Raw genomic sequence first — 27,937 nt, 5'->3', positions numbered from 1 at the left:
ACCCATCACATAGGGCATTAGATGTCTCCGGGTGAAGACATTGTAAAGTGTGGTGGAAGTGGTTTGAAGAAGACAAGGTGGCCGCATTCCAAAGCCCAGGTGTAATGTGTGTTCAAATCACTTCCACAGTACTTTATAATGGCTGTCTGTCTACATCCTTTGTCTCTAGACAGAGACTGGCAGGATCCACTAGGATATTCATCAGCCAGAAAAAGCTTCACTAGATGACAGATGAGGCGGCAGCAAAAAATAAGGATTTCATTGGCACAACTGCTGCCAGGGCAAAATATTTTAGGAACACTATATGTGGTCACTGGTCAGCTTTGATGGAATGACCGCTCCCCGCTTAAAACGGGGGGCGCCCTTTGCGTGGACGCGTGCAGCCCCTAGATCTGGAGCGGCTCCAACAGCATAGGCTTGGCTTTGCCTTCCCTCAGGTGGGATACCTGGAGGTCTCCACCTACCTCAGTCAGTTGTCCAACCCCACCTGGGGGAAGCGTTGCCAAGGAGACCAGGCCAGGTAGGGGAGGGATTACCTGCCCACACAATAGAGGGAGGATCTTACCTAGGTATCCTCACTTGGCTCCAGAGCTTCTCCCACCCTACCCACCCTCAGTTAAGGTCTTATTTTGCAGGTTAACTTTTCTTCACAGGTTTTGCAGGTTAACTTTCCTTCACAGGTATGCGAGCGCTGCTACGTTAAGGTCGCTGTTAAAGGGCCGGAAAGGAATTTCCCTGCATTGGCAGGTTTCGCCTTTCCCGTAGCAAAACGTCACAACTTTGGCGGTATCAGGCCTTGGGCGGAATCCTTTTGTCCATCTTCCTCTTGCGGCGGCGATACCAGGGTTCCCCGTTAAAGGGGTTTTCTGAAGGGAGGCTTTGGCCGTACACCAAAAGGTCGTCATTGCTCCCTCCTGCGGCGGCGGCGTTACGGGGGCGGCCATCTCTGCTTGAACATATGTTCTCCAGAGCCGGCCCATCCCCCCCACACACACTGGATAACCCTGATGCTCCCTAGGTCCCCGGCTGGGGACCGGGGAGGGAGAACGCCCAATGCCTGAGCCAAGGTCTACCCACATTTGAAATTTAATAAAGTTGTGGCCAATTTAATCCCATAGCACATTGTCTTGAGTCGTTATTCACATGACGGGGGGACCGTGCAGGATCTGGGGACTCCGCCTGTCCACGCAAATGCCTTGGTTAGTGTTTCTGCCCTGTAAACTGAAGCATTTTAGCTGTGATCAATGTAGTTCAGAAAGCATCTTTTCCTGTTTATCTCCAGTCTGGATAGCTACTTTTCAGCTGAGGGATGCATTTCTCTAGACTCCTGAGAGCCCCACAGTTTCCTCATCTTTATCTCTCTTGTGGATATTATGGTGGGAGTGCATAATAACTTAAATTATTCATTATGTATAATATTTGCTGTGATCTTGCTTAGCTCATTTCTTTCTTCACAAATCACGCAAGAGCTGTTCCCGGCGTCTAAAAACTTTTCTTTTAAACAAAAAATTAATGCTCTTAAATATACAATAAATAATTTAGCAGAACAAACTGAATTCGCCAAACTACACGCCTTGCCTTTCTCCTTCGTGGAATATGACACGAGAAGCCCATGGAAGTTGATTCTCATTTTTTCTTTCTTAGGGAGGATATTGAAAGTGAAGTGCAAATCATCATCATCAAAATTACATTCACAGAAGAATAGCTTCATGTGCTAAAAAGTAATTACATTTGTAGAAATACTTTTCTCCCTGTTTCCAAATATCCGGAAACAATGCTCAATTAGATAGACTTTAAGACGTTCAGCTATACAGGGACTTCCTATGCATGAGCTTGTGTGGTTGGGATAAACCAGCTACATTGGTGGGTTCTGATAGCACGCCACTTCCCATCAGCCTCAACTGTAGAATTGGAAGGGACCCTGAGAGTCATCTAGTCTAACCCCTTGCAATGCAGGAATCTCAACTAAAGCATCTATGACAGGTGGCTATCCCACTTCTGCTTAAAAACCACCAATGAGGGAGAGTCCACCACCTTCTGAGGGAGTCCATTCCACAATCAAACAGCATAATGATCAGAACTGCAGCACAATAATTTCTGAAGCGCCACAGGAAGTGCTAGCAGGAATTTGGTTTGCATTAAAAAACAAACCCAAAACTACTCACATGTTTTTAAGGTCCTTCAAGCTCCCACCCACCCCATTTGTCCATTTATTTTTTTTAAAGTAAACTTCTACTAGTATACTTCGTCCACACTTACTCTGAGATGCTTACCTCAGAGCGCTGGCCATAGGACAATCAGGCCCTTAGCCTTGCCCATAAAAGGTCAGCTGACTTTGGCCTCCCCAAAGCTGATGCCGTCTATTCTATGAATTGCAACCTGCAACAGCTTATCACACAACAGTGCTTAACCTATAAATTAAACCTAACAAATATTGCTAAAGATTATGATGACCTATAATATTAATCACATTACCCACTCCTCATGCTAGACATTATAGGCTTGCATCAATGAATGCGAGAGAAGCGCACTCTCTACTAATTAATTCTTTTTTTAAATAAAGGCACCGCCATTGTATTTTGGACCACTGTAGGGTGGCACATTGAAATCAGCTGTCTCTCCACTCTCTCCAAGCCTCCTCTATCTTTAAAACTGTTAAAGATTTGACAGCTGTTCAATAATTGCCCCGGCTTATCTCCTACAAACAGGTTCCCTTCCCAGTCAATTGCTAGCTATCATAGTTGCTATAGCAACTGTAAACATTAATGATTACCCCAACATGCTATTGGGAATTTCAGCACATTTTTAACTTAAATTGCCTTAGGGGAGAAAAATCAGCCGCAGCTCCTATCTATGACAGGAGGAGATACTGCAAGACTGAAACCCCACTGTTTCTATATTTATGGCAGCTAAACCCAAACCTGTCTCAGGGGTGTCAGAAGGAAGCAGCCAGATGAGTTTGGTTTGAATCAAGTACGTATGAATTCTGTTAGTTATGGAAAACAAAAGGTGATTTGCTGCCCATAATAGAACAATTAGAAGACTGTGGAAGTCGGCATAGGATTGTGGCTAAGAGACAGTGCTATGAATTTTAAGGCCCTTCATTCAAACCTTGCCCCCTGTTTGTGATCTCACTAGGTGGCGTTAGGGACGCCCCCCCCACACACACCGGCCACAAAGGTTGTGTGATAAGATGTGTGCGGAATGTTTTTAGGCATTGTGTAAACGCTAAGTATTTTCATTAGAAGTGCAGCACTATTAATCAAATGAGACAGAGGTGCCACCTTGGGTCCAACACTGGAAGGGCTGAGTGCTGCGATGCATGCCTGTGACATAACACGCGTGGCATACACACACACAAATGCAAAGCTGGGAGCAGGCCAAGAGCCTAGCCCAGCCCACCAAGCCTGGCAGCAGACTGGGTGAGCCTCCTGCCAGCCAGGCTGCTGCCTGGCTGAGGCTGTCATGGCCAGAGTGGGAGCTGCAGCAGGGCTCTCTGGCCATGGGAGGGCTAGCCGCTTGCAGAGCCACAGCCATTTCTGTAGAGGGCCTTGTGGAAGCAGCGGAGGGAGGTAGAGGCAGCAGTAGTGGCAGCAGGGTGGCGTGGCCAGCCCTCCACTTAGTGCTCAGCCTCCTCAGTATTGGGGGGAGGGGGCTGAGCCCCCTGTTAAACAATATAAAGAAGATTCCTCAGCACATAGTAGTTGGTGCCTATGAAAGGAGATAGTCTACCACTGAGCTCTAGCCCTGCATTCCATCAAATGAAAGGGCACAGGTCCATGGTAGAGCCATCTGCTTTGAACAGAGAGGGTCCCAGGTTCCTTCCCACGTCAGTGTAGGCATTATTAGGGTTGCCATATTTTGAGGAGCAAAAGGGAGGACACATTTGCCAACTTCTACTTTTTAACGATGGAGCGCTATGACAACTCTCATTTTACCTACCCATGAAAAAGAGGACATATGGCAACTCTAGAAGGACGAAGGGTCTGACACAGTATAAGACTGCTTTCTATTAACCAGGCTCACAGTATAAGAAGCTGGTCAGCTGTTAAAGGCAACATCAACTGCCTGGCAACTAGGAAGCTGGAAGAAGAGCTGCCTATGTTGCCTGTGCTAGGAGATGTGCGGTGTAGAAGGGGATGGGCCCTCTTCCATCCCTCATTCCAGGTGTCACTATGGATGTATTTACATTACATTGACCTATTTAACAATATGCTAGGGACGCGGGTGGTGCTGTGGTCTAAACCACTGAGCCTCTTGGACTTGTCGATCAGAAGGTCGGTTGTTCGAATCCCCACATTGGGGTGAGCTCCTGTTGCTCGGTCCCAGCTCCTGCCAACCCAGCAGTTCGAAAGCACAAAGTGCAAGTAGATAAATAGGTACCGCTCCAGCGGGAAGCTAAACGGCATTTGCATGCACTGCTCTGGTTCGCCAGAAGCGGCTTAGTCATGCTGGCCACATGACCCAGAAGTTGTACACTAGCTCCCTCAGCCAGTAAAGTGAGATGAGCACCACAACCCCAGAGTCGTCCACAACTGGACCTCACTGTCAGGGGTCCCTTTACCTTTATTTAACATTATAAGAATATTAGATATATCATTCTAAAACGTCACAGGGCATACTTGTAAAATAAGGTGTTTCTTACCTCTGTTTTTCCATCAATACACTGTCTCCCTACTGCTGGTTGCTCTGCAGCGCCCCCCCCCCTGGTGCCACAATCTAATAAAGCATTATGAACATTAAAAGTAGGACATTATCAAAACGCTTCCTTAACATTAAAAACCATGAGTGTAGATCCGCCCTATGTTGCAAGCAAAGCCAAAGGAGCGAGAACTTCAGGGTGCTGCTAGAGTGGTGTAGAGGAGCAGGTGGTCTCATAGGAGGCTGCCGGGGGGTAGATGTGGAGGATCGTAGTGTCAGAGAAAAGAGAGAAAGGGAGTGGTGTTTCTGAGCTGTCATTAAAAGGAAAAGGCTGCTGTCATGCTTAAAGACTTTATTTCCAACTATATCCCCTCTACCTCTGTTGGGGTTGCAGCATTAATTTCTTCCCAAATTCCCATGAGCACGCATAAGCATTGCACAGGTGAGGCTGCAAGCCTAAACACACTGACAAGGGAATAAATTCCATTGGACACAGTGGGACTTGCTTCCAATGAGACATGCCTAGGGATTGTAATGTCCTATGAATGAGTCGCCTTTTACTCTCACGTTTGATAGTAATACAGTGTTACCTTGAGTTACAAACGCCTCAGGTTACAAACGTTTCAGGTTACAAACTCTGCTAACCTGGAAGAGTTACCTTGAGTTGAGAACTTTGCCCCAGGATGAGATCGGAAATCGTGTGCCGATTAAGAACAGTTAAGAACAGTTTCAGGTTAAGAACGGAGCTCTGGAACGAATTACCGTATTTTTCCCTCTATAACACGCAGATTTTTTCTCCTAAAAAGTAAGGGGAAATGTCTATGCGTGTTATTGAGCGAATGTGTGGTCCCTGGAGCCGACTGGCCCGACTGCATCACACATTTTCTTCGAGGGTCGTCTCCGTTGCGGTCAGGAGAAGCCAGGGAAGTGCTTGCTAGGAGGTTTGGCCACTCTGCAGCGCGACTGTGTGTTTGCTAGTGTGTGGTTGCCTGTGTGTTTGTTCGCTAGCGTGGGTGCTTGGAGGGAGTGAGAGAGTGACTGACTGCTGCATCTTCTCCTGCAATTTGCCTTTTAAAAAATTGGAAGCAGCGTGGCAGTAAAAACCACCTCCGAAAGCCCCATTTTTCCCTTCTAAGGCTGCAGCTCGGCTTTGGGAGCCCTGAACCCCTGCCTTGTTCTTGAGGGATCTTTGAGGTTTTCCCTTTAGCTTTAACCCAGCCCCCTTATTTTACCAGTTTATCTTCATTCTCGGTGTGGTAAACTGAATTGCAGGCAGCCACACGTGCGTTCGAGCCTCCCGAGAGAGAAAGCTGTTGCTTTCCTGCATTCTGCCTCAGGGTCTTACTGTCCACCCTCTTCTGTTTCGTTACTGTGTTTGCTCAAACGGAACAAAGAGCAGAGAAAACCCCTCCCCTCCAGGCAAGCAGAGGGGAAAGCAGAGCGTCCTTCCTTCTACCGTAATTCCTCTCCGTGCTCCCGTGCTGCTGCGTCTAGGGACTTGCAGGCAACATGCAGGTGGGGGGGGGGAGAGAGAGAGAGAGAGGGAGAGAGAGAGAGAGCGCTAGCTGGCTGGCTGGCTTGGGTGGGTGGCTGGGGGAACTTTTGCCTTCCTTTCCTCCCTCAGGTAAAACCCCTCTCCTGCATTCTTAGCCAGCTGCTTCTCTGCACACCCCTCTCTCGGTGCTCCTTGTCCCTTCTATGTTGTTTTTCCTTCACTCCCCACTTAAAACGTGGTTACAAAGCACGGATCCACATGGATCCTCAGGATCTTTGCATTGGGTCACCCCAAATTCACCATCAGATCACATAGCATATCCATGGCTACAGCCTGCACCCAAAAAATCATGCACCCACTGTTGCCTGGGGCTGCAATGGTACAAAAACATGGTTACAAAGCACAGATCCACATGGATTCTCAGGATTTTTGCATTGGGCTACCCCAAACTCACTGTCAAATCACATGTCTGTGGCCACAGCATGAAGCACAAAAATGATACATCCACTGTTTCATTCAGATTTTTTTCCCCTTGTTTTCCTCCTCTAAAAACTATGTGCGTGTTATGGTCAGGTGCGTGTTATCGAGCGAAAAATACGGTAAGTTCATAACTAGAGGTACCACTGTAATGCTCAAAGCATGCAATCTTGTTGGAACTAAAAAATCTCAGGAGCTGCAAAAGACATTTGAAACTGACTGGCCATTCTTGGACCACACTTGCTAATAGCATGGTATCAGACCTGGGCAGCTGCAAGCGGGCAGAGGACGAATCGGCCCAATGGCTGAGACTAAGACAGGCCGCAACTTTACTGGAGCAATGCTGCATCAACTAAGAACAGTGTGGAGGAACTAGTTTTAATCCAGGGGTTCCCATATTGTGGCCCGTGAACCACCACTGGTCCGCGAGATTCATTCAGTTGGTCTGCTGCCAGGCTGTGGATTTGTGGTTGAAGACGGGAGATGGCACATCCATCCCATTAAATATTGATATTAATTTTTAATTGTATTTTTATTGCTTCTGTTAGTTCTCAAATTGCATTTTATTTTCTTACTATCTGAATTTTATGGAGTTACAATTGCTTACAACGGGCAGAAAAAAATCAATAAGTGGACTGCTAAGACCCTTGGCAATTTTCAAGTGGGAAGTACTTGGGGAACAAAGTTCTAATCCTTTCCTCAGCATGTTTAGGGAAGCTTTTAATGTTTGACAGACAACTGTATTTTAATATTTTGTTGGAAGCCGCCCAACCAGATGGGTGGGGTATAAATATTATATTATTATTATTATTATTGTTGTTGTTGTTGTTGTTCTAGTAGTATTGTTATTAATTTTAATTTTATAATATTATTATTAGTTTTAAGAGCTGTTCAGGGAAAGGAGCATGGCAAGCCAGCCACAAGGTCTGTGCAAGTTCTTAAAGTTTGATCCTGAGCTATACTTCAAAGGGTAGCAAGTTGTCCCCTTTGTGAGACAAGGTTTGCTTACAAGCTGCCTAAAACATTGATTCTTGGACCCTAGCTTCACAGAACCACTTTTGAGACAGGGGCTGACTTTGGTCTTTCAAATTTCAGAGACACACTGTGTGAGGACAAAATTTGGCGCCCTCTCGCCTTTTGCTTTCCATTTTGCTCAATTCACTACAGCGTAGTTGTGACACCCCGAGGTGTCCCCTAGGCTTGGTATCCAGTGTGGTGGAACAAGTTGTGCTGCCTTAAATCTATCTCTATTTGAGCCCCTCCAGCCTCATTAGTGCCTTGCTGTTTCGTATCTGGCGCCTACTCTCAATATGTTGGTGGCATCCTCTGCTTTCTCAATGGTCCTTTAGACAAATGATGAACAATTGCGCAATGCCAAATTGAACCAAATTGAAGCAAGACTTGTAAGCCACATCCACAAGAAGGAAAAACTGAGGAAAGGTGAAAATAACATAACAGTCTGAAGTCCAGCTTTTGGGGTAATTTGTGGGGGATTTTTTAAAGGAAATGTTAGCTATAAAATCAACATCAGGACTTCAAATGTTAGTTTTGTTCACCTTGTCATTAAAAATATGAATTTTTAAATAACATGAATCATAAATATTGCACTCTGGCCCGATACCGACTCTATTTTCTTTATGTTGATATGACAGCATTGCCTAATCATTCCGAATTTATACTGAACTTTCACTACATGCTCAAAGTATATTATGCCATCAATTTTCAGGTCATTCGGCACTTCTGATTTCATTGGGAAGTTCTCCTCTAAACAAAAATACCCCAAGCTGACACCATCCAAGGAGCAGCATTGACAGGTTTCGAAAAACTACGCAACTCAACTGCAAAGCTGAGATAAGGTACCTCAGTGGCAGATCTTGTCAGCAGAAAAGAAAAAAGATGTGACAGCAAAAAGACAGCAAAGAACAAAATGTTGCTGTTAATTACTTGATAGTTACACATGTCACAATGGAACCGGTTCCACCCTTTAAAATACCCATATTTTATGATTTAGTTACAATAGCAGCGTTTTATTTTCATTTTAATATGCATATCATACTGAGATTGGGACATAGACTTAATCCACCTCCTTGCTTTTTTGTTTAATAGTCCAAGCCGTTAGCCTAAAAGCCTGCTTTTATGTTTGCTTCAACAAAACTAAGAGACCTCGTGTTTGTTTGGAAACATATTTCAATGTGACCCAGCTAATCCTTTAATACCATGCTTTTACTACACTTTGATCAGCCTTTCGCTACACCTAAAAGAGATTAGATCAAACTGGTGTGTGTTTTTTAAAGTAATGTTTCTGAACATCCCTTCTGAAGTGCATTAAGATTATGTAGTTAGCTCTTAAGGACAGAATGTCATCGAAGCTTGGATGTCCCTTTGAAGGTATAACAGAGTATGAATAAACATTTAGTGTTCCGGTCTCTAACCATGCCATTACTATTATATAATATAGTGTTCACTGGAACTGAACACTGCACACAACAGATTTTTTTTTAAGAAGCGAGATATTATACAAGGTTCATTATCAATTGATAATGTGCATTCAAGTCTCAAAATGAAACATTAGCTAAAAAGGAAGAACAGAAATCTAATTAGACAGTACAGTGGTACCTCGGGTTAAGTACTTAATTCGTTCCGTAGGTCCTTTCTTAACCTGAAACTGTTCTTAACCTGAAGCACCACTTTAGCTAATGGGGCCTCCTGCTGCTGCCGTACTGCTCGAGCACGATTTCTGTTCTCATCCTGAAGCAAAGTTCTTAACCTGAAGCACTATTTCTGGGTTAGCGGAATCTGTAACTTGAAGTGTATGTAACCTGAAGCGTATGTAACCTGAGGTAAAGGTAAAGGTACCCCTGCCCGTACGGGCCAGTCTTGCCAGACTCTAGGGTTGTGCACTCATCTCACTCTATAGGCCAGTGCTGTCTGCAGACACTTCCGGGTCACGTGGCCAGCGTGACAAGCTGCATCTGGCGAGCCAGCACAGCACACGGAACGCCATTTACCTTCCCGCTGGTAAGCGGTCCCTATTTATCTACTTGCACCCGGGGGTGCTTTCGAACTGCTAGGTTGGCAGGCGCTGGGACCGAACGACGGGAGCGCACCCCGCTGCGGGGATTCGAACCGCCGACCATGCGATCGGCAAGTCCTAGGCACTGAGGTTTTACCCACAGCGCCGCCCACTGGTGGTACAGAGGTACCACTGTATCTGGTTTCAATTAAGCCATGTGATGTACAAAATCTGAGAAATGAATGGTATAAAGAACTGGCAGTTCCAATTCTACCTATCCAGTGCAACAATGTTTTAACGTTGGTAGCTAATGTGCCATTACATTATAAACTATGTTTTATACAACAAAAATATTTAGAATTTATTGGACTCTGCTATATTTGTACACAAATGGAATAATAATAATAATAATAATAATAATAATAATAATAATAATAATAATAATAATAATAATACCCCACCCATCTGGCTGAGTTTCCCCAGCCACTCTAGGCAGCTCCCAATCGAGTGTTAAAAACAATACAGCATTAAATATTAAAAACTTCCCTAAACTACACAATGCTGCAGATGGAACAAGGAAAAAGCTTCTTGAAAGATGTTTTTGCAGCATCTGACACATATAAGTTTTTGGAGGGAGAAAGGAGGGACATGATGTGTTATTAGTTATAAAGCTCCCACTTCAGTTTAATTTTCCTGAAATACCATCTTTGCAGGTAGTTAAGCAGTCGTAAATTTCCAAGAAGAAAAATAAAGGTTCTGCATGATGCGGGAGCTCATGCCTTAATTTTTTTTTTATTTTTTTTTGCATGCCACAAACTGTCAATCAGGAAAGCAACATAATTAACGACATATTCCACACACTTTAAATATTCCCAGGGTCTCTGCAGAGTGAGGATAATATTAAAATTCCGTTTCCATGAATGCAGCATGAGTTACGGATGCCAGATGTCTTTCCCCTGCCTGTCTGTCATGTGGCAGTCCAACTGGCATCTAAAGGTAGAATAGTAGGCGTTTGCTGGGAAGCTTGCAGTTTTCAAAGATTTAGTCAGTTATTAATGGGGAAAGTCTCTGGGTACTTAATGCACACGTGTCAGAGTTTCAAACTTTAGTGCAAATCCCTAGGGAAAGCCACAGTGACAGATTTGTTCCAAGACAGAATTGCAAGTGGGCTAAGCAGTCAGATGGAGATCATTAGTCAGTGTGACAAGTTACACCTCTTGAGTGATTAAATGGTAACAACCACCAGTAAAAATATGTAAGTTATATACGTTTTGGTTAGCACAGCATGCATTTTCACACACACACACACACACACACACACACACACACACACACACACATATATATATATATATATTTGCTTTCGTAGATTTTCACGGGTACAGGAATGCAGGTTTTGGTGTCTTCGGGTGTCTTCCCGTGTAAGAGTTGGGGTGTCTAGGCGACGTTTCGACGAGGTCTCACTCGAGACCTCGTCGAAACGTCGCCTAGACACCCCAACTCTTACACGGGAAGACACCCGAAGACACCAAAACCTGCATATATATATATATATATCGTATCGCAGAACACAAGAATGCCGTCAAAAAAGAAGAAAAAACTTCCTCTCTTTACCAACACATGAAAGAAACAGGACACGAAATTAATTTTGCAGATTCCAAATTGCTCTTTAACATGGAACATCACCACAAGAGAATAATCATGGAAGCCATCGAGATAGAGAAACACCCTCACAACATGGACAAGCGTGACGACACGTCCCGCCTGCCAGACATCTGGAAATTAGCCCTCCCCACAAAAACCGACACCAGAACCAGAGGCACACAGAACGCCATCTCCAATCAACCACACCAGACCCAAACCCAGACCCTCTCCACAGATAAATTACAGACACCATCCAGTAGCCAAACCATAGTGGCACCTCCGGATGCTGCACCCCCCTGCAATCCCTACACAGATCTGGCTGGCACAGGGCACAAAACCACAGCTCGCCCCTATACACGAAGCCAAGCCAGAGCACAACTAAGTGCAGTACAGCCATCTTCTCAGAAAAACTCTTCACAAGGTCAAGAGGTCAAGACACGAAAGCTTTAGCAACTAATCCACACCTAATGACCCTCCTAAGTGGTACTCAGAATATCACTCAAGTAATCACTCAAGATATCCCTCAAGTAATTAATGAACAAAAGAAGAAAAGGCACATTAACCTAGGAACTTCCTATCTGCCCAGAACGTTGGAGGCTATACACCACACCCCCTCAACAGTATTTATAGGAACTCAAACACTGAGATCCTGCTCTGTTCTAGTAACAAGAAGCCGAAAGCACCAGCCTGAAGATGACGAGTGAGACCTCGTCGAAACGTCGCCTAGACACCCCAACTCTTACACGGGAAGACACCCGAGGACACCAGGGCCTGCGTTCCTGTACCCGTGAAAATCTACGAAAGCATATATATATATATATATATATATATATATGTTATATGCAAAGTTAGAGGAAAATTGTAAAAAGAATATTAGGTAGAATTGCTTAACCATCTCTGCTGCATAAATAGGTATAAATAAGGTAGGCAGCTTATTTATACCAAAGGAGCTGGTGGCTCGAAGAAGCCAAGGCAGCCAAATTATAGTCTCATTGAAGACAATCAAAGCATGCAGCTGTTCTAGAATTATGACTTTCAGAAGCCCCCAATCACTGCCATGTGGAGAAAATACAGAATTCAGCTGTTACAAAAAACAACTAAAAAAATAAATCAATTAAAAATAATGTATTATTTTTTTAAATAAATTTTTATTGGTTTTTCACATTTTATAAAGACATAACACACACATAAAAGACAAAGACAAAAACATGTATAATTTCAAAAATCTTACTTTCTTAACTTTGCTCCTTGACTTCCCCCCACCCCCCCTTCATACATCCCAATTCCCATAATTATGTCAGCAAGTTATTATTTTCCCTCCTTACCATGTTAATATTACATCTTTTGTAAAAAATTAAATTCTTTCCTAAGTTGGACTCAGATTCCCTTCCATCGATTTCCCATTTTTTATTAAACATAAATCATATTGACTAGACCCAAAAGTCGTAAGTGTTTTTAAAATTCTGTTTCCCCCCCCTCCCATCCCCGGTTTCCATCCCTTCCCAAGTACATGTCCACAATAACAGTTCTTAGCCTGGACAATTAAAAATAATGTAAAACCAAGTTATTCTATAAACACTATGTGTTGACTGATAACCTCTATGATACCCTATTTGTGGTCTCATGTAGATTATTTTATTTATACTCCAAGTAGATCTGGTCCAAACTTCTTTATAGGACACGGACATTATTATTGCTGAAAACTCTGCATTACGGCACAGATATTCGGTAGTGCTTTTCAGAGACATATCCTTTGTGGATGGAGATGGGGGGGGAGGCTTGTTTTATAAGCATCAGGTAAGAATGACCATGTTTTCCTGGGATTTCACCTGGCTGGGTTTTCACTGCTGCTGCTGTGTGTGCATAGTTTTGATAGTGGTTTCTTTTTGTTTTATAACTGTTCTCAAGGTCACTGGTGGCAAAGGTGGTGAAGATGGGGCAACTGTCAATGACCTCATCGCCTCAGGAGAACCACTACTGCTGACCTGTCAAGGCTGGATGCCTCTCCAGAACTGTTCTGAGATTCTCCGTGGCATCCAATGAGTTACTGAAGAGAGTGCTGCTATTGCAGCTTCTCTGCTCAGGCTTGCTCTCTGCTTCTGGGACTGGGTTCATAGGCATACTCGGGCTGCAAAGGTAATCCTGCATGTGCCTCACAAGGAAGCGAGGAGAAAGCAGTGGTATTACAGGAACAGCACCATGGGCTTGAACACAGAAAACAGAAGCATGCTCACTGAAGCTAAGGGGTGAAGCTGGAGGTGGAGAAGGAAATCTGAGTGCAGCTGGGCATACACGAGGAAGCATCTTGTTCTCACGGTGGCCAACCAGATAACTATCGGACACCTGCCAAGCAGGACTTGAGAACAGCAGCACTCTCCCCAGCAACTGAAATTCAAAGGGATACCACCTCTAATACTGGAGGTAGTGCAGAGTTACCATGGTAAGAAGCCAAGGATACCTCATCCTCCAAGAATCTGATTAAAGCCCTTTTGTTGTTGTTTAGTCGTTTAGTTGTTTCCGACTCTTCGTGACCTCATGGACCAGAGCACGCCAGGCACTCCTGTCTTCCACTGCCTCCCGCAGTTTGGTCAAACTCATGCTGGTAGCTTCGAGAACACTGTCCAACCATCTCGTCCTCTGATGTCCCCTTCTCCTTGTGCCCTCAATCTTTCCCAACATCAGGGTCTTTTCCAGGGAGCCCTTTTAAAGCCACCCAATATGGCGGCCATCACTCGCAGGAGCAAGTTCTGTAGTTTAACTATGTTGCTTGAATAAGTACTTTCTTTTATCTCCCCTGAATCTCCCAACATGGTAAACTTTGTTGGATGTTCATGAGTTCTAGATGGGAGAGCCATCTTCAAATATTTGTGGGGCTGCCACATGGAAGATGGAGCAAGTTCGTTTCCTGCTGCTCCAATGAGTCCAGACCAATGGGGACTCATATTACAAGAAAGGAGATTCTGACTAAACTTTAGGAAGAACTTAGGGGCTGTTTGACAGTGGAATGAACTATTTCAGAAGGTGGGGGGTTTAAAACAGATGAATCCACCTGTCAGGGATTCTTTAGCTGATTTCTGTGTGGCAGAGAATTAGATACTAAATCAAGAGGCACAAGTCACAATATTGCTCTACACTCAAAGCAAAGTGAAACTACTGATTGGTCACTAAAAGACCAATAGGTAGGATCCTGAATGGGTTATAAAGAAAATACAGCATGCATCTCTTCAAATTGTCATCTTAAACTAATATGCTAAAAAAACAGACATATGTTAAACCACTAAAATATGTATGTTTAAATGTGATGGAGACACCCTGCAGGTATTCTGATGGCTTCCTTGGGAGAATATCTAGTTAGAAATATACAGATTCTTTTCTATCTTATTAGCAGCTGCAAAATTGCTTATGGCACAATTCTGAAGAGGGGGAAAAAAGACAATGTACCATCAGTTGATATAAAAATAAATCAAGGCTCTGGAATAATGTAGTACTGTCAAAACTGACATACCTTATTAAATTTAGAGAAAGTAGACTGAATTAATAAATAAATTGGAAAAACTGAGTCTGGATAAGGTTATTACTTTTTGGGAAATATCAAAATATCACGTATTTGGTTACATACTACAGAAAAAAGGGAGAAAACATCACGAGACCACTCTGACTAAATCTTTTATGTTTGCAGCTTCAGACTATGAACCTTTTCAAACTTTACGTAACAGAGAAATCTCAGCCTTCTGTTACCCACATTAGAATCATAGAATTGGAAGAGACCACAAGGGCCATCGAGTCCAACCCCCTGCCAAGCAGGAAACATTAGTATGTAAGGAGAAAATATCACTTACTCCAGAACAGACTATGTTTATTTGAATATGGCACTTTCCACCCTGACCACCTCCATGTTTCTGTCTAGTTGGTTGTTTTGTAATGTTATATACAGAAAGGAACCTCAGATTATATAGACCCACTGAGTTGTCACTAAAAGACCGATAGGTAAGACAGGGGCAAACTTTAGTCTTTCAAATTTCAGTAGCGCCCTGTGACAGGCCAAAATTTGCCCCATTCTATTTCTCAACTTCTGTTCTGCTTAATTCACTATGCCATAGTTGTAATTCCCTGTGGCGCCCCCTGGACTTGGCAGCTATAGCGCTGGAACTGGTTGTGCTACCTTGAATCCAACTCTGGACATGGACCATGACATAGTGTGAAAATAAAGGCTAGTGATAAACAGTCTTCCTAACAAATTAATGACTGTTCAGGTATAGTAACAATACTGAACCTTCTGCTAGAAATCTCATGGAACATTTAGGGGGGAGTCTAAACCATAAAAAACAAGCAAAAGCAACAGCAACATTTCTCCCTTTACCTTTAATTGCATTGCCATACCTGGTAAGAGCAATTTTTTGGAGGGGGGATTATGGAAGATAAATGGTTGTCTTGCTCATTTTATCCTTATGAGAAGTGTTCAAAATTGCATTCTTAATAAATTTTGGCTGTGGCATCTCATAAAATATGAGTGAACAGGCCACAAACTTTATAAAAAACATCATAATCCTAACCCTTCTGAATTTAAACATATGGTTTTAAATTCATAACTGTAGATTCCCCTACCTGCTCTGTAGACAACAGCTGCCTTAAAAATTGTGATGGCAACATTAATAAACAGGTCCTTACTCTGACATTTCTGACTGGATAATGTCATAATTAATTCTTTAATAGTAAGGTTGTTTCCTTCCAGAACAACGGCTTCGATCCTGAAAACCATGAACAAAATGAAATTCACAGAAAGGAATTTTCCATACTCCTCTTCATCCCTACAGACATCTGTGCTCCCCAGAAAGCTCATCCAGAGGGCCAGGGAGACACTGCGGGGGGACACACTAGGATAGGGTGAGTGAGGAAAAGAAAAATGTGCAAAATCAGGGTGAGGCACCTTCTATAAGGGGAGTACACGGTTCTTAGGATCCAAGCCACAAGAAGCTAGTGGTATCTAATTTTGCAAGTAATGCTAAGCTTTATTGTCTTGATAAGGTTAAGACAGGCATAGGCAAACTCCAGCCCTCCAGATGTTTGGGGCTACAATTCCCATCATCCCTGACCACTGGTCCTGTTAGGTAGGGATGATGGGAATTGTAGTCCCATAAGTCTGGAGGACCAGAGTTTGCCTATGCCTGGGTTAAGCGATTAATTGTTACAAAATGCTTCTGAATGTCAAAAGATTTAAACCCCTCCTCTTTACATCACTGCCTTATTCACAATGTGACCCTCAAATATCGACATTCTAGCAACTTCTGCACATTGGAAAGAAAGCATTTCCAAGAATATTACTGGGAATGAACCGAAAAGCTGCAACCACATTCTGTTAAGTTCCACGCAGGCTGCATTCACAAATGGGGTTTACTGTGTAACAAACTACTTTGTTAATTTAATTGATTATAAGGCTTCCCTTTCCATTTTTAAAAAAATACTTTTCTGCACACCGCACACTCCTGTTTCGTCACATCTTGACCATTATACCGTCAAGTTGCAGTAAATGTCATTCAAACATGTCATTCTTCCATGTCATTGCTATCCCTCTACATTCCAGCACTCTCCTAGGCTCCCTCCACCTTCTCGGCGTGACTTTCTTTGCCATAATAATAGCACACTTTCTCGTCAGACGAAAATAAATAAATAAAAGGTTCAAGCCATGAAATGGACAGAGAGAGCAGTGTGTGCCGGTATGCTTCTCAAGGCTCATCACATGAGCAGCTGTGATATGAATCCAGGAAAAAGACAGGGAAAACACTGTAGGAAATTCCAGCAGTTTTCTGGGCTGAGAGGACAGCAAAACATTTTCTCCAGAATCAAATAATATGGAAAGGAACACTAGATTTCCACTATATTCCACTCCATCCCATTAGTTTTCTGGAAGTGGCTTTTATGCCATGTGAAAGCTCAAATATAACACACAAAATAGCAACAGTTAGGGAAATGTCAGGAAAACAGAATAAACTGTAGTGTGAACGCAGCTGTAAAAGCCACTTCTGGAACTATAGTAGAATATTGTGCAAGCTGAAGGTTCATTCCCGTGTTATTTGCATCCAGGGAAAAAAATCATTTTGGAAATAATATGGAAATGAATGCTAAACTTGCACTTTATTCCATTATAGTTACTTTTATATCATGCGAAAGTTCAAATAAATTGTGGAAATTAACAGTTGTAAACACCCACCCGGGGGGGGGGGGACCTGCCATGTGACTGCAGTCAAAGACTTTGACCAATTTGTGAGAGGTATAAGATGGTGGAAGAAGAAGAAGAAGAAGAAGAGGAAGAAGAAGAAGAAGAGGGGGAGTTTGGATTTGATATCCCGCTATGTCACTACCCTAAGGAGTCTTAAAGCATCTATCAATTGCCTTTCCCTTCCTCCCCCCCCCCCAACAAACACTCTGTAAGGTAGTGAGGCTGAGAGACTTCAGAGTAGTCTGACTAGCCCAAGGTCACCCAGCAGCTGCATGTGGAGGAGCGGTGAAGTGAACCTGGTTCACCAGATTACAAGTCCACGACTCTTAACCACTACACCACACTGGCAGGTTTAGGAGGGCTTGACTGAGCTACATGTATTTATTCTGGCAGCACCTGTACAGGTGTGTGTGCTTTTTATATACCGTATTTTTCGCCCTATAGGATGCACTTTTTCCCCTCCAAAAATGAAGGGGAAATGTGTGTGCGTCCTATGGGGTGAATGCAGGCTTTCGCTGAAGCCTGGAGAGCGAGAGGGGTCAGTGCGCACCGACCCCTCTTGCTCTCCAGGCTTCAGGAAGCTCTGCGCAGCCCTCGGGAGCCCGGCGCGAAGTTGCGCTGGGCTCCCGACGGCTGCGCGGAGCTGCCTGGAGCCCCGGGCTCCGCGCAGCTCCGCGCAGCCATCTGGAGCCTGGCGCAAAGTCGCGCCGGGCTCCCGACTGCTGCGCGGAGCTGCCTGCAGCCCCGGGCTTCGCGCAGCTCCGCGCAGCTCCGCGCAGCCATCCAGAGCCCGGCGCAAAGTCGCGCCGGGCTTCTGATGGCTGCGCGGAGCTGCCTGCAGCCCCGGGCTTCGCCCAGCTCCGCACAGCCATCCGGAGCTGCCTGCATTCCGAAGCCTGGGACGCGCTGCATAGCACGCCCGGGCTTCGCGCACCTCTCCGCAAGCTTGGGGAGACCGGTGCGACTTCGCACCGGGCTCCCTAGGCTTGCGGATAGCAGGCTGTTCTGGGGGCTGGGGTCGGGGGAAGCTCGGGCTTCTCCCGCGCCAGCCCCGCGCCTGGGAGGGAAATAAATTTTTTCTTCTTTATTTCCCCCCAAAAAAAACACCTAGGTGCGTCCTATGGGGCGGTGCGCCCTATGGGGCGAAAAATACGGTATGTAAGCAGTTATCCACAAACTAAACCTGAGCGTTCTGTATCAGATACGAATATATTCCTGTTGCCAAAAGTAGAAAATCAGATAATTACTTCATATTTAGCTTTCTTGAAGCTAGACTTCAACGCTAGCTGTACATTTCCCCATGATGTCCTTTGGAATGGGCCACCAGGTACCATTTAGGTTTGTGCTGTTTACCTATTTTACCTCTTACTCAATAAAGCAGAGAGCTGGAACACTTCCACTGTTACACATTTCACACATCTTGGTGAGTAATTGCCCCAGTGTCATGGCTGAAAGAATGCCCTTTCAAAGCAATGCTTAAAACTTTGAACTGTGCTAACTGAAGCTGTTTTAGTGATTTCTCCCAGTTTATCCATGCACAGAGGAAATAGGTTGCTCATACTTTCAACCCCCGTGAAGTAACATTGACATTCACTTGACAATACATTTTCTTGAAAGTAAAGAAAAACAAACAAATAACATTTCTGCATGTATATAATCATGTATAATCCCATGCTGGTTATTTTGTTTCAACTGAGGTTTTGTTTTTTTATGAGAGGACACCGCATTTGGTTGCAATGTTTAATTAGTAACAACAGAAACCTATGAATATCTGTCAATTAAATTGGAACTAGGATTAACCGAGTAGCATTTTTTTTAAAAGGTGGGATTCAAACTTAGCACCACTGCTCACACTGCTAACCAAATCTGCCTACAACCTCAGCTGCCAGACACCCCCCCCCAAAAAAAACCCCAGCCTCTCCATTAGACCGGGGTGGGGAATCTTTTTGACTTGCACCCTGAAGGTCAGGTGGGGAGGGGCAATGTCCTCCGCTATCAAGAGTTGCAAAAGAGTGTCAATCCCACCTACCCCCAATGCCCTTGGCCAACCCCTCCACTGCCTCCCAGTCTTGCCAATACTCCCCTCCCCTTAAGAAGAAGGTAAAGGGACCCCTGACCATTAGGTCCAGTCGTGACCGACTCTGGGGTTGCGGCGTTCATCTCACTTTATTGGGAGCCGGTGCACAGCTTCCGGGTCATGTGGCGAACCAGAGCAGCACACGGAAACGCCGTTTACCTTCCCGCCGGAGCGGTACCTATTTATCTACTTGCACTTTGACATGCTTTCAAACTGCTAGGTTGGCAGGAGCAGGGACCGAGCAATGGGAGCCTACCCCGTCGCAGGGATTCGAACCGCCGACCTTCTGATTGGCAAGTCCTAGCCTCTGTGGTTTAACCCACAGCGCCACCCGCGTCCCATTCCCCTCCCCTTAGACCTCACCAAGCTTCCTCTCCATTTGGACTGCTTCAATACCCCCTGCTCACTGGACCTTCTCTCTCAAGGACAAGAGAAGCAAAGGAGGGATGGTGGCATAGGGGAGTTGCAGAGAAACACCGATGACAGGCCAAAGCAGCTCCTCAGCAACTGTCCTGCTGAAACGGCTTTCCTGCTGAGGTAGGAGATAGTTGCTGAGGAGCTGCCCTGCCCTGTTGCAACTGTTCTTCCTTTTTTCTGCCTGCTTCAGCTGCTGCTACAGTGGCCTGGCAGCTGTCAGAAAGCTAAGGTTATGCTGCAGTTTCACAGCGCCACCTGTCAGCAGTGAAGCGAACTGCTGCATGACAACAGCCTGAGGTAAATATAGAATAGGAGAAAGGAGCTTCTGCTCACAGAAGGACATCTAATCCATTGTTTTTAATAGTGCCAATAAAAAACTATGTCAACTGCGATCTTAGAAGAGGCATTCCCCCTGTGTCTTTGAAGATATGCCTGCTGCAACACATGCCTGATTATCTAGGAAAAAAACCATCCTTTTAAGGCCTATTGTTTTATGTGCAAATTTACCCTGAGCTAATCTATTAATTAATTGACTATAACTCATATACCGTATTGCTCTGAATATAAGCTTCATTTTCCCCCCAACTTCTGACCATGAAATGTTAAAGTGCGGCTTAAATTCGAACCTTACAAAAAATGGCTTTTACGATATCACTGCTGAAACAGACATACAGTAAAATGGAACGGGTGTGAGTGCCTGCAGAATTTGAAGGGAGTGGCTTATATTCAAGTATTGTCCTTTCTTCTTCACTAGGTGACTATATGAGCAATGAGAGAACAGAAAGTTGAGCTATTGATAACTAAACGTATAAGCAATTTAAGTGCAAGGCATAAATCTACAATCTAATACTGAATTGCATACACCTAAATTCCATTTGTTGCAATATGTGTACACAAACCTGTATTCAGGCACCATAAATATTGCAGCATGGAGAGTTTAGTAGAGAAGAAGATGTCAAAACTCATTATTTTGGCGGGTGGGAGTGGGTGGAAGAAAAAAAATATTTAATTTGGTTTCATGTTTTCTTATATTTCACCAGCTTGCATGGTTAAAAATGTTAAGTCCGTTTCAACATTTCCTTAAGCTCACCCAACATTTCATAATTTCAGTATGTTGCATCATCATGCTGCTCAGCACTATGTAACACCCATGATGAATTAACTGACCTGACAAAACATTTATTCCCTAACGAAAATGCAGCACAACATATGGATGGGATTTTCCTATTACCTTAAAGGAGAAAAGCTGAATAATAATTTTGAAGTGCTTAGGAATTAAACAACAACAAAGCAACCATGCTGTGCGATAAACTCCCACCTGTATTAACTGGATTGATCCTATTTCTTTTTTAAAAAACATTTTTATTAAAGATTTCTTGGTTTACGAAAGTATGTGCAATGTCTCTTTCTTCAAGTTACATTTTCTACATGTCAGTTTCATTTGTTGAGACATTAGTGTTACATTAGGAAGAAAAGGGGGAAAGAGGTGGAGGGGGGCGTGGTGAGTGGGGATGGGGGGCGATGTTTCTATTTTACTTAATGTATGTGTGGGGTTCTGTGTCAGTGTCGCCTGTGCAGGTTCTCTTTACTATTTGGTTGTGTTTCTTTGGTGGTGAGAGAGGTTGGGGTTGGCCTAAGGTGTGGTTGGTTGGTTGTGATTGGCTGTGGTGTTTTCATGTGGGGGGGTGGGTATGTGTTTTTGAATCAGGTTAGCCATATTGATTCGTATGCTGTTGGCAGATTCTTGTCATTGTCTTGTTAGGCTGTGTACGTGATAAAGGGGAGCTATACCAGGGTGAAGGCGTCTTCTTCTATTTGTCCTCATGTCAGTTTCTGTTTATTGGTTAAGCATTGATTCTATTTCTGATGCTGAGAATACTTGATAATTTGGCCCATTTAACGTCAGCTGGCATTTTCCAAGTTTATCCCCGCTCCCATGTAGCAGAGCATTTTAATGCTTTACAGAGTGCTCTATAATTGGCCTTGAAACCAAAGTGAAGAGACTAGGAGTAATCCCACTGAGAATCGGTTGCATTCTTCACCAAGAGTTCAAGAGTGCACCTTAAAATTTATTCAATAATAATTAAGTGTTTACACCCCATTTTTATAGTTGTTCATTTTCTTTCTCCTTCCTACCTCTTTTCCTTCCTCAGTTTGCTTGTCTTAACTATTTTGTAATGTCAGCAGTGACACTCACAGGTTGGTTGTGAGAAAGTTCCCAACCAACAGGGGAAAGTTCTCCAATTTTTCCACTTCCCCAACTGAGGTCCCATCTGCACTATATGTTGAAAGCAGTGTCATACTGCTGAAATAGTCATGGCTTGCCACAAAGAATCTAGAGGAGTGTAGTTTCTTAAGGGTGCTGAGAGTTGCTAGGAGACCTCTATTGCCCACACAGAGAGCTGCAATTCCTATAGTGGTTTAACAATCAATCCCTTTCCCCAGAGAACTCTGAAAAGTGTAGCTCTATTAAGAGAATAGGGGCCTCCTAACAACTCTTAGCACCCTTAATAAACTTCATTTCCTATGATTCTTTGGGGGAAGTGAAGATTCTTTAAAGGGGAATTGATACTGCTTTGGATGTATAGTGCAGATGGAGGCTGAATCTGTCTGTCATTGAAGCACTGCTCTCCAGCCAGGCCACCCAAAAACTTACCCTCTGAACACATTCAGTGCTGGATAGAGCAAAATATCAAGGCTAGAGAGACATGTCCCCCTATCCCACTACCATGGTCACTCTGCTGTTATTGGAGTCACTGTTATTGTAACATGTTCTTTCATAAGAAGAGGGTTGCAAAGCTCATTTATGAAAAAATCTGGGGTTGCAAAGAGTTTCCACCCAAGTTCTTTTAGTAAGAGTGATCATCAGCCAGTATAAACTGGCACTGACCCATTTGTTAACTTGCAGAGCTTGTCAAGTAGCAGATCAGTCCTAATACAATTAACAATATTTCTAATTGAATTTATACTGTTTGAGAGAGTGGAATGATTACCAGCTAATTACCCATACAATAAGATGAGTAGCAAAAGGATCTCCTTCAGGAAAGATGGGTACTTATCTCACAGCCCTCATGTCATGCCGGCCTGGAGTGGAAGCAGAGGCACTGTTCTGGTGTTACCAAGCCATCGCTTGGAATACATTTACACTTAATATTTCCTCCTGCAACACTTAAACAAGAGCAACAACAAGAGTTCAGCCACCAAGCTCAATTTACACTGCACAGCTTTTAGCTTCAAAAATAGAAAGACATTTTCCTACCGCAAGAAAACCACAAGAACTAGAAATTGCTGGCTTCCTTTCTCTCGTGCTGGATTTATCCTACCACTTTCTTCCTAATGTACAATAACATTTCAATTACACACAATGACACCCCTATGAATATAGAGGGCTGTACCAGGTCGGCCTTAGAAGATTTCTGAACCCGTTCTCTTCATTTTGCCGGATCAACTCCCTGATAATTAATTAACAAAAATCTAAATGTATGGTTTTTTTCTAAAAGTTGTAAAATGGAGACTAGACAATTATCCCATTGACCAAGTAAAATCTTTCAAATACCTAGGGATATTTTACCAGCCAAATTTAAACTGGACAACACACAGACGTCAAATGATTATTCAAGCAAAATGCACTACATCAGCGATTCTCCATTTTTTTCTTCCTCAAAGGCAACCAGATGGTCCCTGCTGCAATTCCTAAGCTATTGTATGGTATTCCAATTTGGATACAAGCATTCAGTAGAGAAGCTGAACAAATCCAAGCGACCTTTCTTCGTAAGATCCTTGGTGCCCCTAAATGCATGTTATTTAACCTTATGTGCTGAAACCAGCCAACATCTGATGGAAACCAAAGCATGGCTCTCTGCTATCAAGGCCTGCCTAAAAGTCCACTTTAGAACATCTAACTCCTTCTTAACCTCTATGCTTGAAGACCGCATCTCATCCAGATGGTATAGAGCAATTAAAGACAAAATCTGTAGTTTGGGCATTGCTCTCAAGAGCCTTGAAGCATGTGATGAAAATAACATATTCCAATTAATCAATGACCACGAAAGACAGTGCTTGTCACTCCGAGACCTTGTTCTCCAGAGGCCTTAGGTATTACATCACCCTACGGAACCTGTGCCAAATACCTAAAGGATTTACTACTCCCTTCCCATCAAAGAGCCTTTATGCTCGCAAGATTAAATGCTTTCCCTTCTGCAGTGACTAAAGGCAGATTCACACACACTCCATATCAAGCCCATTTGTGTGCCTGCAACCAAGAAGAACCAGATTCAATGGACCACATTCTCTTAGATTGCCCTTTACATAGCAGACCACGCCAACTGATGCGGAGTAAAATGTTGGCTCCGGCCCACAACTCAGAAGAAATCAAATGAGGTTTCTCCTGGCAGATCGGGACAAAAATGCCACTGCTCTAGTAGCCTCCTTTTTAGCCACAATTTTATCTGAAAGGGTTTCCAACGAATCATCCCTTCGGGAAATAGAGTAGGCGTAGAAGAATATCTAAGTGCACTTGACCACAGTGTGACCTTATAACCCTTGGCAGCTTCACCCTTGTCCCTTTAATTATCTCAGTGATTTGAAACGTTTTATATTGTGATGCCAATAAAGGTATGATTTGATTTGATATAGAGGGGTGTAAGTCTGCTACAAAATAAAAACAAACATATTGGAGAATCTTGAGGCACCTTAAAGAATAAAATACATTGCAGAATAACCTTTGGTGTGCACTTATGCCACAATTAACCTGACTTTCTGACAGTAATTTCTGCTGCTTTTCTTATGAACCAAGGTTAACTGGGGGATCAAAGAGGCTGAATCTGGTACTGCAGCTTTTGCTATAAAATATAAAATAGTGGGAGTACAGTCAATGATATTAACACCAGTATGACTATTTGCTATATTTTAAGTGCAGCCTCTCAGTAATCCTTACTATCACCCTGTAGGGGGAGCTAATATTATTATTATAACCACCACATTGCAAATACCAGGAGTGGCTCAAGGATCATGGCTTGTCCAGGGCTATTTGCTTAACCACAAAGCTACACTAAATACAAAACCTGTGGTGGAGAGAGATATTCTCTACCCCATGACTGGCCCAATGCTCAACTTGTTGTGAGAGTTGCCTTTGTTTTTCGGGGAGTGGGATCAGTTTGCTGTTGTTTAGTCATGTCCAACTCTTCATGACCCCATGGACCAGAGACGCCAGGCACTCCTGTCTTCCACTGCCTCCCGCAATTTGGTCAAACTCATGCTGGTAGCTTCGCAAACACTATCCAACCATCTCGTCCTCTGTCTTCCCCTTCTCCTTGTGCCCTCCATCTTTCCCAACATCAGGGTCTTTTCCAAGGAGTCTTCTCTTCTCATGAGGTGGCCAAAGTATTGGAGCCTCAGCTTCACGATCTTTCCTTCCAGTGAGAACTCAGGGCTGATTTCCTTAAGAATGGATAGGTTTGTTCTTCTTGCAGTCCATGGGACTCTCAAGAGTCTCCTCCAGCACCATAATTCAAAAGCATCAGTTTATATTGTAATAATTTCGCTGCTGATTTTGATCTTCTGCTCATAAGAGCCTCGAACGGAAACATTTCAATGTGTACTTTTTTGTCATTTACACACACAAACCCACCTCCCCAAATAATGTTTAAGTTTACCCTGTGTTTCAGGGACAGGGTATGGTGGAATAGGATCTGGTGTGGTCTGCAGCAGGGACTTGCGCAGAAGGAGCAGCCTCTTTTGGAGCCTCTGACAGTGGCACATTTTGTAAGCAAGGTGCGCAGCAGGGCAGAGCCCCCAAGGATTCCTGGCATCTTCACCTACCCCATTTGCTAGAAAGGGCCCTTCTACTGTGCCAGTCTGGCATTGGCATTGGTGCCCCCTTCCACTCTAACAGGAAACAGACTACATACTTTCAGATGCAGCAGTGGCTCACTATTCTGATTGATCCCAAGACAGAGTTAGGGACAGAGTCTGCCCATGATGAAATAGTAAACAATGACAACAGTAAAAGTATTGTTGTGCAAATGCATTACAAATGCACAATGTGTTCTTGGTTGAAACCTGACAGTTGAATTCAGACTCCACATAGGTATTAGCAAGTTTAATACTATAGTTTATTTACAAAGTTAAAGATAGCTGCCCACTGCTGGTCTTAGCATAAGTGAGGTTTCTCCTAGGCCAAGTCTACTGCGGATGGGGAAGTCTGTAGGATGCAGTATGCTTTAGGAAACAGTGCACAGATAATTCACAGCATAATACACCACATACACTACAAACAACTCATCTGCTCTTCATCTGGATTCCCTAGAAATTTCCTGGAACTCATGAAAGAGGCTCATATAAAAATATATGAACGCTTGCTCAGTTGTTCTAGAAATGCTTACTTGCTGATAGCTTAATAACAGGAGTCTATCTCTTATGAATCTCTGAGGACATTTATTTTAGAAACCATAGTTCCCTATTCAGATGTGTTTATGTGAAAAGAAAGCAAACTATCAGCATATCTTTAACATCAACACCGTAATTACACTGGAATAATCCAGCAGGGGATGTAAAATACAAAACCAAGGAATTTTCGCCTAAAACTGAAAACCTGAAATGTTAGATGTGTGAATATTCTGATCACTTGGCAAATATTAGTGACTAAATACACTCAAAGGTGTGAGTTAGAAGTAAATGCCTGGAAAGGAACACTTCTTCATAGTAGAATACCGTATTTTTCGCTCTATAACACGCATCTGACCATAACACGCACATAGTTTTTAGAGGAGGAAAACAAGGAAAAAATATTCTAAATGAAACAGTGGATGTATGATTTTTATGGTTCATGCTGTGGCCACAGACATGTGATCTGACAGTGAGTTTGGGGTAGCCCAATGCAAAAATCCTGAGGATCCATGTGGATCCATGCTTTGTAACCACGTTTTTGCGCCATTGCGGCCCCATGAAACAGTGGGTGCGTGTATTTTTTGGTGCAGGCTGTAGCCATGGAAATGCTATGTGATCTGATGGTGAATTTGGGGTGACCCAGTGCAAAAATCCTGAGGATCCATGTGGATCCGTGCTTTGTAACCACGTTTTAAGTGGGGAGGGAAGGAAAAGAACTCAAGGGACAAGGAGCTTTTCCGCGGGGAGGAGGGAGAGAAAGAGCACTGTTGCTTTAAAGGTATACTTAAGGTATTTGCCCTGTGCCTGGGTTTTTTCCATTTAACAGTTTGCAGCCTTTTCCTTCCGCTCCTTGTTTTGAGGCAGAATAGATTTGAGCAAGTGAGGAGGACTTGGATTGCAGGGGATTTGCCATTAGCTATGTAAAAGTGCTTTTCCTTGCAGCCTGAACGATAAGCAGCCACCAGCAGCAATAGAATGGAGCACAAAAAAGCGGTAGGGGCACTAGGACCCAGACAATGCTCAAATCTATCCTGCCTGAAAACAAGCTGCTCCATCCCAGCCGATCAGCTGAGACGCGGGGGATTTGCAAAGTTTTCCCCTCTCCCTCATGCCCTCCCCAGCCTTTTTTTTTACTTCCTGGTTTTCACTGCGCTGGCTCAGAGCTCGAGGTTGGTTTTATTTTGCTGCTGGTTGCTTAAATTTTATCTTTCCTGCCGTCTCTCTGCAGCCTCATTGCTCTGTTTAGAGAGCACGCAGACCTTTGCTAGCGTCTGTCCCTCCTCCCGTGTAAGCGGCTGCTGCCGGCTTTGCTGCTATGGCTCTCCTTCCCTCCCTCCTTCCTGGCTCCAGGTCGCTTTAAAGAAAGCAAAGTGAGAGCCTCGTAGAGCGTGTAAGTGGCTCCCGCTTTGCCTGACTGACGGCAGCCATGGCTCTGATCCGTGCATTCGCTCCTTAACACGCACAGGCATTTTCCCTTACTTTCTCGGAGCAAAAAAGTGCGTGTTTTGGAGCGAAATTTACGGTAATTTGAAAAGGGAAAGATTAGCATACAAAGAGAGTCATAAGATA

At 43.8% G+C, this 27,937-nt stretch overlaps 1 protein-coding gene across 11 annotated transcripts in view; it reads right to left on the bottom strand.

Annotated features, from left to right (window-relative positions):
- The window catches only part of LOC308581527 (contactin-4), a 527,693-nt gene that overhangs the window by 140,553 nt on the left and 359,203 nt on the right, over positions 1-27,937 (bottom strand). The gene's annotated exons all lie outside the window — the stretch shown is intronic.

This window comes from Podarcis bocagei (assembly GCF_964188305.1).
Source record: "Podarcis bocagei genome assembly, chromosome: 2".
Lineage (NCBI taxonomy): Eukaryota > Metazoa > Chordata > Lepidosauria > Squamata > Lacertidae > Podarcis > Podarcis bocagei.
Note: the sequence above shows the minus strand (reverse complement) of the source record. Positions and strands in the feature narration are given on the sequence as shown.